The following is a 12898-nucleotide window of genomic DNA, read 5'->3' as shown; positions in this document are numbered from 1 at the left end:
GAGCAGAGATAGCCAGGAGAAAAAAACTCTGCAGTTTAGCATTCTTGTCCCTGTAGGATCCTTCCTTATATTATGGAAATTTCTGCAGACCTTAGGCCATGAGTATTGAACAGATCTCACCTTCCACAGCTTCTCATTGACCTACAGCACAATATAGGGTTTTTTGAACATGAAAGAATCATTGACAACCTCTATATTACTCTAAGAAATTGTTTACCCATGTGATAAAGAAGCTTCTCAAACTTCCTTAATTAAAAGTATGTTACATCGATGATCCACTTTCCTGATGGAGAAGCTGAAATCCACCAAGCCTATTTCCTCCCCTACTGGCTAGCTCACTTCCTCAGTTTGCTTGCCTCTCCTTTCCTACTAGGTCTGTACTATCACAAGAATGATTGTGCACTGCATGTTGACTGACTGAGAACAGAATGCCCAACATCTTGAAGGTCTCTGGACAGTTGAACCTTTCTTTCGCCTTTGGGGTTATTAATTTATAATCACATTATCTGAGGAAGTTGGGGGAGGAAAGGGCTGAAAGTATGTCTTGCCTGATTTGTCTGTCCTGTTCTTTTCAGCTTACCACGCTAGGTGGAGACTATAATTTAAAAAAAAAAAAGGGGTGGGGGGCAGATTTAAATTTCCCTTCCTTTTTATGATGCTGTGTTGGTATATGGGCTCCCACAATCTCCACATTCTTGCACAGGATAACATCAACATTTTTACAAGGGAAAGAAGCAAGAAAAGAGGTCATAGGACAAGAAAGGGGGAAGAAACTGCTGCATCCACCCTTGCGGGAGTAATGATCATTTCGCACAGATGTGTGGATTTCCTGGAACAGACAGCCAGGCAAACCTTTCAGACTGCTAGGAATTTGCAAGGTAGCTTTAATTTAAAAACAATTAAAAAAAAAAAACAAAACAAAACCAAAAGACAGCATAGGAAGGCAAACAAGAAAGTAGCAGTTCTGTGCATTAGCATTACTTACTAGCTGCCAGTGTCATTCATGATGTTTCTCTTTCTAAAAAGGCATTCAGAATTCAGTAAACTGCAATTTTATGTATCACTTCTTTTAAAGGAAGAGATTAAATAGGGACAGCAAATAAGGAACTCAAAAATAATTGGCTCATTAAATAAATTAACCACTGTAAAGCTTAGTTACCAAGGGTTTATTCTAATTATGTAAATAATGCATCTTTTGTTTTTACTTAAAAAAGTTTTGTAAGTGAATGGCTTTTTTTTTTTTTGGTACAAGACCAAATTGGCAAAATAAAAAGCAAACTGTTCAATTAGTCATCCAATCAGCATATCTCACCAAATATCTGAGTTTTTTTTCCAGTCATGTAGAACTCATCCATTCATTCAACGTTCAGTGAAATGGTATCTGTGGTCCAGGTACCATGTTGGATGGAGGTATGGGGTGCAAAACGAGGAAAGTATAATATATTCTCTTAACGCTTCTGGAGGCTTGAAGTCCAAGATCATGGTTTCAGGAGGGCTGGTTTCCTTTGGGGACCCGGAGGGAGTATGTGTTCCAGCTTCTGGTGGTTGCCCATAGTCCTTGGTGTTCCTTGGCTTGTGGCAGCAAATTCCAATTTCTGCCTCTGTCACCACGTGCAGTTCTCCATGTTGTGTGTCAAGTGTCCAGATTTCCTTTTGCTTATAAAGGCACTGGTCATTGGATTTGGGGCCCACCCTAGCCCAGTATGATCTCATCTTAACCTCATAATATCTGCAAAAGACCTTTTTACCAAATAAAGGCACATTCTGAGGTACTGGAGGTTAGGACCTCAACATATCTTTTTTTGAGGTGGGGGCAGGAAGGAACGGGACATAATGAAAGCCATAATACCATCCAGAAGACGCCACATAGTGAGGAGACCTCAGGCCAACAGGCCCGGAAGTGTACCACCAGTGTGTGGGGGCTGCAGGAGGCCTTGAGAGTGACTTACCATAGATGACACAAGGAAACAGAAGATGGGGAGTTCTTCCCCCATCTTCCCATCTCCCACCAGAGAGAAAGAGTTAGCTTTAGCCATCTGTACTAGCAGGATGAACTGACATCGTATTTAAGCCAGTCAAGTAACACCTTCCCTGCATCCCCTCCTACAAGGAGTCAGAAACGGAGACCACCAGACTGGATAAGGTGGGGAAATAGAGAGGTAGACCACTGTCCCCTCTATTGCCACAGGCTTCTACTCACAGCAAGATCTAGCTGCATGAGCAGAGAAGACATTACCTGAGATAAAGTTCAGAGTTTTTATTATCAGCTAGGTTGAAACACATTGATTATTGGTGTGAGACTTTTTGAGGGCAAACATAACCAGAGAATTTATTAGCCAAGAGTGACCAGAGAAGTCACAGACCTGCCTGTTTCTCATCCTGAGGAGGTGGCAGGGAAGAGCTGCCCTATGGAGAGGGGAGGCAGCCATGAGGAAAGAATGAAGATGCGTTCAGTCACACCCTACAGAGCCCAGCTCATTCTACACAAGCCTTAAAGTGGGAATGAGTGTACCTGTATCTTTGGGTAAAGGGGATGTGTTATGTCCTGAGATAGAGGTACACTTACATCCTCCTATCTCCCACAAAGTCCTCTCAGTTCTGGCCCTGGAGAACACACAAGAAGTTTCCCAGGACCATTGGGCATGGGCTTGAAAGGTAGTTGAGGTTTGACAGAGACACGCTCAGTCTTGATGATGGTGGGCTTGGGTTGAGGCTTCCTGTGTCTGAGGCTGTAGGGTGGTTACCTCGAGCTGCAAACCTGATGCTGACTTGGCTGAGCCTCAGGAGACCAGCAGCTCCAAAGGGCCAAGTCAGAGCGAGGGGATTCCATAGAACAGATGTGCGTGTGCCCCCTCCCCCCTCCGACCTGTGATAGGAATTACAAGTCTTCTGTGTTGACAGTTCAGTGACAGCAGGCCACAAGCTGCACCAACTGTTAACATCTGGACTAGAAGGAAAGATTGACACTGGAATGGAGGTGGACCAGGAGAGAGAATCCACACCGCAGCACAGGACGGAGGTGACTGAGGATGGTTAAGGATCAGAAGCCTCACTCCAAAGTCAGGGCAGCAATCTGTAGTCAAACACTCACCCTCTTTTCCCTCAGGAAAGAGGGGGGAATTTTGAGTTAAATCTTATCTAGCCCAAGGACACAATCAGAAGAACCTGAGTTGTTTGACCGTTGTTTAGCTGCACATGGAAACATGGCTTCAAGAGCTACACTGAGTTAATTCATAGAGAAACAGTGATTGTTCTATGTAGGCACATCTGTGTTATGGCTGTGTGTTTTCATCCTGTCACTGAAACAGTTGTGTTGGTTCAAGAGAGTGGGTGGAGCAGAGAGCGGTCAGTAGATTGTAGGTATAGCCAGTGAGTGTGAGAGGGATGCCATGATCAGGTCAACCTGGATCAACATAGAACAGATTCATCCAATACAAAAATGCTTTCTTTCACTGGCTGACAAAAATCAAGGTGTGGCATTAAAAAGAGACTTGTATTTCTACACTAGCAAAATTAAGTGCATTGTTTGCTCAAAAGCTGCAGGGAAGTGTCATTTCTGAATTATACCACATCTGTGGAGTCGGGCAGGCAATGTGGCTCATAGGTTACTCTAAGCTTCCATGAGATGAGATGTGCCTTGTGGCCATGGAAATTTATTGTAAACACCCCAGGAAACACCATACAGATGCCAGATTTGCTGGAGCTTGGCCCCCAATGGTGTTAAATATGTAGAAGTGCAAATATAGGATTATAATTTATTGATATAAAGCAAATTAAAAGAATCCCTGGAATTCTCTGGCTCTTGGTACCCAGCTTTACCCTTTCAGTGGTGCATTTCACCAATGTGAAAACAGTTATATTTTTGTTTGTTTTTTTTAATTTTTTAAATGTTCATTTATTTTTGAGACAGAGAAAGACAGAGCAGGAATGGGGGAAGGGCAGAGAGAGAGAGAGAGAGAGAGGGAGACACAGACTCTGAAGCAGGCTCCAGGCTCCACGCTGTTAGCACAGCTAACAGAGCCTGACACGGGGCTCAAACTCACAAACTGCGAGATCATGACCTGAGCCGAAGTCGGATGCCCAACTAACTGGGCCACCCAGGCGCCCTGAAGATAGTTGTATTTTGAATGTCAAAATGAGACACTATAATTAATAAGTATGTAATGTTTACTAGGTACCAGGTACTAATCTAAGGGCTTTATGTAAAATAATTCATCTAAACCTTACACTGACCCTATAAAGTGGGTACAGTTATTATCCTCATTTCATGTATGAAGAAACTTAGGCACAGAAAAGTTTAGAAACTTGCCCAAGATCATAAATAGCAGCCCTGGGAATCATATAGGTGATATAATAAATAAAATGGAAGCACAGAGAGGTCTTGGGTAGTGCAATATGCTAATATTCTGTTCTTTGTAAATTGCAGAGAAAGGGGCTGTGACAGTTTCCCCTCATCCCTCCTTCCCTTTGCCTCAGAGAAGGGCTCACCTTGCATAAGCTGAGTTCTGTGTTTGCTCATCAGCCTTCACCTACGGAGGTCCACTTGGAGCCCTGACACATCATTTATTTCCTGAAAGGACACCACGGAATAGGGAGGAAGAGTTTAGCATCCAGTCTCAGAGAAGCACTCATCGGTTCTTCCAGAAAGTACAGAAGAGAAATTAAAAATGATAGCAGGATGTCGCTCATTTGCTATCTGCCTTTAAAGAAGTCAGTATCTCCATGGATTTTTCTTTCACAATTATTGAATGATCTGCACATATTATTTGTGAGATGAGAGATGGAAGTAACGATCTAGTTTCTAATCAGACCATAAAGTTTGCTATACATGCCAGGAAAGACTGACTCCGGGTTGAAATGACAGCATTTTAAAAATAGTTGTGACATACAAAAGAATAATGTGTGTAGGTTATGTGCATGTAGTTGTCCATTTTTCTCTATTTTTTTCCTCTTCAGGAAGACAAATGGCCTCTGAATCATGGCTACAGTTCCATCCAGGAGTTCATTTTGTGGTTTCAAGGAAACTGAGGTTTATCCAGACTCCTCTTGCTCCCTTTAGGCTCAGAGCTTAGCTGGGGGTGGAGCTTGAGGGTGGCCTTCCCATTTTTAACGTGGAAATACAATATTCATTAGAACAAAAGCTTCTGGGCTGTGTTGCTGAGTTCAGTATAAGTGGTCTGCCCGACCCACATATTGCAGCTCTGTTCATATTGCAATGATATCGTAATAGCTCATGTTGTACGTTGAGGTTGAACTTGTCTACTGATCTATTTAAACATAAATACTATGATTAATTAGAGATGGGCTTGAACTAAAATAGCTGACCTTTCCGGGTTCTTGGAGTAACACTAGGTTAACCTCAGATAAGAGATAAAGAGCCTGAGAAGGGTATTTTTTTCCTAAAGATATTCTCGACAAATGACTCCACTGGGCTGGACCAAGGACTTAGTTCATCAGTATTCAGTGTATTCCATCAGCTTAGCATGAAAAAACCATGCCATTACACCCCAGAAAAGCTCAGGATGGCTGTGGGACAGGCTGGTGAGGAAAAGGCTCGTTTCCTGAAATAAATAGGCTGAAGCACAGAAAGAATACAGGAAGATTTTTCACTTGGCTTCAAGCCTCCTAGAGTCTCTGTTACCTCCCAGTGACGGATGGCCACTTTTGGAGCTCCATGCCATCCAGGGAGCTTCATTCGTATTCCAGTTATCTTAGCAGAGATCAAGAGTAGACAACAAAATGGACACCAAGGCTTTCATAGAGGCCCCTTAGTGGGAGTGTGGGGATGGGCATGGGGGCGCCCAAACTCTCCAAGCACAAGCAGTACATGTGTGCGCTCCCCACAATGACACCTCAGGGCTTTTCACTGGTCCAAGAGTCACTTCCACTTTTTCACTGCAGCCAGCGAGGCACCACACGACTGGCCCCAGTCTCTCTCTGAACTTCATTCCACACCCCCGAGCCTGGCTCACACTGTCCGGGTCCACTGCCTGCTCCTCCTGTTCCTCAAATGTGACTGGTCGCTCCTTGTGCAGGCTGCACTGCTGAGGTTGGTGGGACCACAGGACACTCTTTGTCTGAAAGTTCCCAGGGCCAGTTGCTCCTTGTCATCCCTGCCCCTGGACTTCAGCTCACCTGTCCTGCCTGGCCAGCCTCTCTGATGTGGCCGTCCCACCCCATCCCTCTCACTGCCTCATTTTATTTTCCTCCCAGCACTTTATTACTGAGCTTCTCTTGCTAATTTGTCTCTTCTTTCTTGTCTCTTTCACCTATTCTGGATGAAAGTTTGATGGAAACAGAGAACTCGGCTGTCCTTTTTATCACTGTGTTTGGCACACAGACGGTTCTCAGTAAATACTTGTTCGAGTTTCAAGGGGTGCAGCGATCCAGGCTTTCCTTCTCAAGATTTCTTCTTCCTCCCTAACGTACCAGGCAGGACTGAGCTATAAATCACAAGAGTGAGTCCTGCTGCATTGGCTGACATGCCAAAGGTGATTCTAGTATGATATTGGGATAAAACTTATTTTTCCAGAGCCTCTGGAGACGCGGGCCATCTTGGTGATATTTTGGAATCTCATCAAGCTCCCAACCTGTTCATCAGGCAGCCAGGCACTAGAGGGATCCAAATGGCCAGGCAAGGCCCCTGGGCTCTAGCTGCTCTGACTCAGCTTTTCCTAAGGCTTAGTCTTCACATTTGCCGAGGCAAGCAGCCTGAGAGGCTCCCTCTCTCATGCTTGTACTTGCTGCAACACAAAAATGTCTTGGCTGAATGGCATTCCCTTCAGGAGTATTGGCATCCAGGTCTCATTTTGGGCTAAACTGTGGTTCAAATGCTGGCTGTGCCATAATCTGAAGCAAGATACATAACCTCACTAGACCTCAATGTTCCCCATTGGGTAAAATGGGAATGATATAATAAAGTTGTTATGAGGCTTAAGTGAGAAAATGACATAAATACATACTAGGATGACTATTTACCAGGTGCTATACCTCCCTTTATGTTCTCTCATGGTGCAGTTTCAGCTGTGATGAAACCTCGCTCTTGAGGCCCCCCTGACCCTGACTACCCTGACTATAATAAACACTTGCTCATGCCTCTGTATCCCAGCATTTGTTTTGGTTTCTTGGTGGCAGTAATCCCCGGCAGACATGAGCTGGGTGACTCGTGTGTCTCTAGTTTATGGTCTGTCTGCCCCCACCAGGATGAGAACAGAGTCCCTGTCTTTCTTGTTTGCTGCCGTATCCTCAGCGCCAAGAACAATGTCTGGCTCATAGTGGATGCTCAACTAATGCTTGTTGAATAAATGACTGAATGTTCCAGCCGCTTCACACATGTTACTTCAGTTAATCATGACAATTCAGCATAATATTATTACCATCAGTTTAAAGATAGTAAAAACAAAACTGAAATAACTGAAATAAGGTAAATACTATTTTCTGAGTGCTCACCACAGGTCAGACACCAAGCTCAGATCCTTCAGTGATTATCTCTTCATTAAGGAAGAGAGGCAAATAAAGGAGGGTTGGGCCCCAAAGGACATTTAGGGCTACCTACTTCTACCTTGGGCTCAGTACTAATTTTAAATGAAAATCACTTCACAGGATAAAGTCCAAGTTTTCTCTAACCCCAAAATGTTCTGAATCCCACCCCCACCCACATGGCATTGCTTTAACTGCAGCACAATTGGAATGGACATCATTTGCAATTGTATCAGGCAGTTGGTAACAGAAACCCACGTATAGGGCTTTAGTATATTTTACTTTTTCAGCTATTAGGAAATCTGGGGGGTAGACAGTACAGGCCTGTTTAGCAGGTATGTGATGTCACCAATGTCTCAGTGTCCTTTTGATTTTTTGTTCTGTCCCCCTCAGCATTTGCTTCTTCATGCTTGCTGCTTCATGGTCGCAAGATGGTTGCTGCATCTCCGGGATTCACATCTGCACTCTGGTAGCCTCGAACAGAGTCGAGGATATTGAGTTGTTTTGGGGGGTATTTTAGCTTTCAAGGAAGAAGAAACATAGCTATTCAGTAGGAAACCACAAAAAAAAATGATGAGTAGTTCAGCTGACAAGATGACCAATTTGCTGCTTAATAAATACATCAGATAATCAGAGACAAAATGAGTTAAGGGATTATAGTCAGTTTTTGGTGTTTCAAATTACCAGAGAATCAATTTGCATCGACCCTACAAAATATTGAGAGCTTTAAAAATATATTGATGAATGCCCTTTGAAACAGACACTCTCAGGTATTTGGAGGAATGGAAGCAAGTTGTTAGCCGTTTTCCAAACATTTGGCTGACACTACCCTTACCTTGTCTCATCTACAAGGTCCATCCACCTGAACATAGCTACCAGAGTAAAAAGCCCAACATGGAGAGTGCCCCATGCACAATTTAGTCCAGGTCAAAGAAGGCCTTGGGGTGGACTGAGGATGGTGGAGGTGACATCAGGGCTGAAAGTGAATGATGAGAGAATGCAAAAAGAGGCATGGTACTTGGCAAATAGTCATCCTAGTATTTATTTACCTTGTTTTCTTATACTTAAGCCTCATAACAGCTTCATTATATCATTCCCACTTTACAAATGGGGAAAATTGAGGTCTAGTGAGGCTGAGTATCTTGCTTGAGATTACAGAGCAGATAAGTGGCAGAGCCACCACTTGAACCACGATTCCTCTCTATGGTGGGTGCAGATGGGAGCAGGTACAGTAAATTGCCTCCCCAATAGCCATCCCTAACCCTTCTTCCCTGTAACATGATCCCAGTTTATTCTGTTACTGAGTAGAGATACTTTAAGCTCACAGAGTGTAGGTCTCCACCCTAGCTCCAAGGAACCAATTATGATTAATCTCAATTACTCATGGTCAACTCCTTATCCCTAGACAGTAAATGATCTATGGCAGCGAGAGGGAGGGATGCACCCAGTTCCGGCCAATGAGAAATAAGGAAAGTTTGCTAGTGGTGGCAGTTCCTATGGAGAGTGGGGACTAGGAGCGGGGTGGGAGAGTTCCCTTCCCCCAAAGACAAAGACTCGTAAGGAGAAAGTCCTTTCTCTTCCAGCTCTGAAGGTAGATGTGTCACTGGAACTGTGCCACCATCTTGGGAGACATCAATCCTGGCATTGTTTTGTTGATGAACAAATCTGAGCAAATATTACCTCTGTATTTCTTGCAATTTGAGAAAAGAACGTCACTATTTAAAACACTGAAGTTTTTTTTTTAGTCTCTATTTACTTATTTATTTTTATTTTTGAGAGAGAGAGAGGGCGCGAGTGAGTGAGGGGCAGAGAGAGAATCTCAGGAGGGGCAGAGAGAGGGAGAGAGAGAAGGAGAAAGAGAAAGAATCCCATGCAGGCTCCACACCGCACTGCACTGTTAGCTCAGAGCCTGAGTTCACCTGACATGGGGCTTGAGCTCAGGAACTGTGAGATGACCTGAGCCGAAGTCAGATGCTTAACCGACTGAGCTACCCAATGGCCCCAAACATGGAAGGGTTTTTTTCTTCCTATTACTTGCAGCCATACACAATTTTAACTCATACACATGCTCTATGTCAGGCATGGAAATGGTGCTTTACCTCCTAGTTCTATACTCTCTGGCTGTGGACTTGACTTTAGTTTTCATTCTGTAAAATAGGACTAATAAAAGCACCTGTGTCATTGGTATAGTGAGGATGAAATGAGCAGTTCATGCTCATCCTGTCTCCTTGTAAGCTGTCAAGAAGTGGTAGCCATCATTATTATTCAAGGGCATTTGCTTTAAAATATTTTGAGAACTGGATAAGGCAGGCTGGTAGAAAAGGAAAACTAATGAGAGAGCTTGCAATAGAGCTTCTGGGGATAAGATGGGGCTGAAAACATGTATAGCACTGTGAGCATGTCACACAGACCTACAAAATTGCAAAATAGGCAAAAGAGGACATAGGATATGTATGATGGACATGAGATCATGAGACAATTTGCTTGCTGTAGTAAGAACTTGGGATAAAAGAATATACTTTTTCTTGTTATACTTTCATTTCAAAGTGCTCTGTATATGTCTGATAGAATAGAATACATGCAAAAACCAAGCAAAAACACAAAACAGAGACAGAGAAAGGAAGCCAAGCCTAATGTGGGAAGAATGGCATCATTTAGGTGGTGGAAAGGTCTCCTGGAGTCTTTGAATGATTCCTTGTTATTGTTCTGTTCTGCCAGTGGTTAGGCAGAATTACTTACTTAGAAATTTCTACTCATCCCTGGGGTTCTTATATAGAAGGCCATGCAACCTTGCTAACTGATCTTCTCCAGTTTTAGGTGGTTACCTTCAGCCACGGAGAAGCAAGTATGTTCATACCCCATGATGCTCCAGCTGAAAGTGACCCCATGATGCTCCAGCTGAAAGTGCCCAGACAGTAATGCTGATCTCTTTCATTATAGGGCTTTCAGCATAAATACCTGGCAGATCTCAGACATGAATCAATAGTGCTACCAATCCCAGATAGTTGGAACACACCCCAACTCTGACCTGTCTTGGACACAAAGCATAATCGTCTTTCTGCTGGATGTGCACAGCAACCACCTTTTCCCATAGAAATCCTCAGGGAAAGCCAGTCTCTTGGAACCAAGGATCATGTGTAAGTGTTCAGGTGCAGTCTTCCTTGAATATTTAGTGGCCAAAAGGACTCCTATAACCACTAAAGTATCCCTTCAACTATTATGGTCTGAAGATGTGAGTCTCTCCTTTTGTTCCTGATGATTCTGGGAACAAACACATGACTTTATGGGAATTTTATAGGTCAAAAATATTTAATTTGGCAGAAATTAGCCATCCTTTTTAAAAAATATTTTTAACGTTTATTTATTTTTGAGAGAGAAAGAGAGAGAATGAGAGAGAGTGCACAAGCTGGGGAGGGTCAGAGAGAGAGAGGGCGACACAGAATGTAAAGCAGACTGCAGGCCCTGAGCTGTCAGTACAGAGACCGATGTAGGGCTCAAACCCAGGAAATGTGAGATCATCACCTGAGCCAAAGTCGGACTGTTAATCCACTGAGCCACCCAAAGTGCCCCAGAAAGGAACCCATCTTTTGTATATGACAGGTAACACTTGTGCGTGTGTGTGTGTGTGTGTGTGCACGTGCATGTGTGTCTAGCCCTCCATCTTCTCTCACCTGGACTATTACTAGGAATTATGGTCTAGTTTGCCAATTCATCCTCCATAATATAGTGAGGATGAGCTTCCTAAAATGTAAATCTGCCTCTTCCCTGCTTAGGACCCTACAAAGGCTGTCCACAGAATAAAGTCCAAGCCATATCATGGCTTTTTAGTCAGATAACTCCCCTGGTCTCCATGGGATAGTGCTGATTCATGCCTTGTACTTATTAATAATAAATATTAACCGTACACTTATTAACAGTGTTTCCTTTCACTCTCAAAAGTAGATTGGGAAGATACGGTGGAAGAAAAAGTATGTGGGCAACCTATTTATAAGGCCTCATACCATTCAGTTTTAGTTACCCCTACTCCCTTACATTGCAGGCTTTAAATTACAAATATGTCACATTTCTCCTTGCCTAGGACCCTTCTATATGCGTTTGTTCCCTCACCTAAAACATTATCCTCTCCTTCAACCCCATTCACTTGACTAATTCCTACTCACTCTGGGATACCGTCCCCAACCAAACCTGTACTTCTAATGGAGTTAAATGGCCTTTCTTTGGCTTCTCATCATGCCCTATACTTTCCTTACCTCAGCTTATTACATCATCTTGAGATTGCCCACTGTGGGACAGGTTCTATCATCCTTCTCAGTTATTCACTTGCCTTTGAAGAAGGGTTATATACCCCTGCCTGTTGCCATGTAACTTGCAGAGTTTGGTGGAGGAGTAACCCTGCCTGCCCCACTGACGGCAATCTTGGCCGTGTGACCTGCTGTAGCCAATGAAGGGGAATACAATATACATTGTTTCTGATGGGAGGTTTTCAAGCCATGGTGTGTCTGCAGCAGTCCACATGCTTTTCCTTGGCCATGGGGACAGCATATCTTAGGTAAAGAGTTCTTCAGCTTGAATCTCAGAATGAAAAGACAAGTGGGCAAAGTCAAAACCAACATCATAAAACATGAATGGAAAAAATAAAGTAGTGATTGTAAGCCATCTGAAATTTGGAGGTTGTTACTGCAGTATAACACAGTGAAGGCTGACTGCTTTGTGCAATCTCCTTCATTTTTTAGGTAGTAAACAACCCTAAGGTCAGGAAGCATGTCTATCTAATTCATTCTTTTTATCACCATCTCCTAGGGCAACATCCAGCACTGGTCATTTCTCATTGGATTTTGTTTAATGAATGTATGAATGTGTATCTTTGGCTTTCTGGAATACTAGATTGAGTATTAACTTTTCCAAGGTCCAGATTGGTTACATCTTTAGAAAACATTATGTCTCTCACACAACATTTCCATTTACTGCTTCATTCAATTTCACATTCAATTCTGTAAAAGAAAGAGGTGTCACCAGTTTGTAAATGAGGACACTGATGCCAGGGAGATTTTTGCCCCTAAGATCACAGAGCTAAACAGCAGCAAAGGAAGAATGAACACTTTGATTTGGGAGGTACCCAATTTTGGGGTTCTTTTCCATACTATCCTTGACCCAATCCCATAGAAGACAGGAAATAATGATTCCTCTACACCCAAAGCCTTCTTGGTGTCGGCTTTCATCTGTTCATCATGACCAGTCTTATGGGGAGGTGCACTGAATCCATCATCCTTTCTTTGGGATTAAGTGGAGGGGGGCAGTTAACTAAAATGTCTTCTCTGTTTTAAAAAAGAGACCATTTGAAGAATAGAAAGGAAGAGAGAATCACCCAAATTTAGTTCCTGTCTGGTCTTTGTAGATTTCAGGAACAAATTCTGAGCTC

The sequence above is a fragment of the Hyaena hyaena genome, unplaced genomic scaffold (genome assembly GCF_003009895.1).
Source record: "Hyaena hyaena isolate Hyena2069 unplaced genomic scaffold, ASM300989v1 scaffold_105, whole genome shotgun sequence".
NCBI lineage: Eukaryota > Metazoa > Chordata > Mammalia > Carnivora > Hyaenidae > Hyaena > Hyaena hyaena.
The sequence above is the reverse complement of the archived record's forward strand: the minus strand, read 5'-3'. Positions refer to the sequence as shown.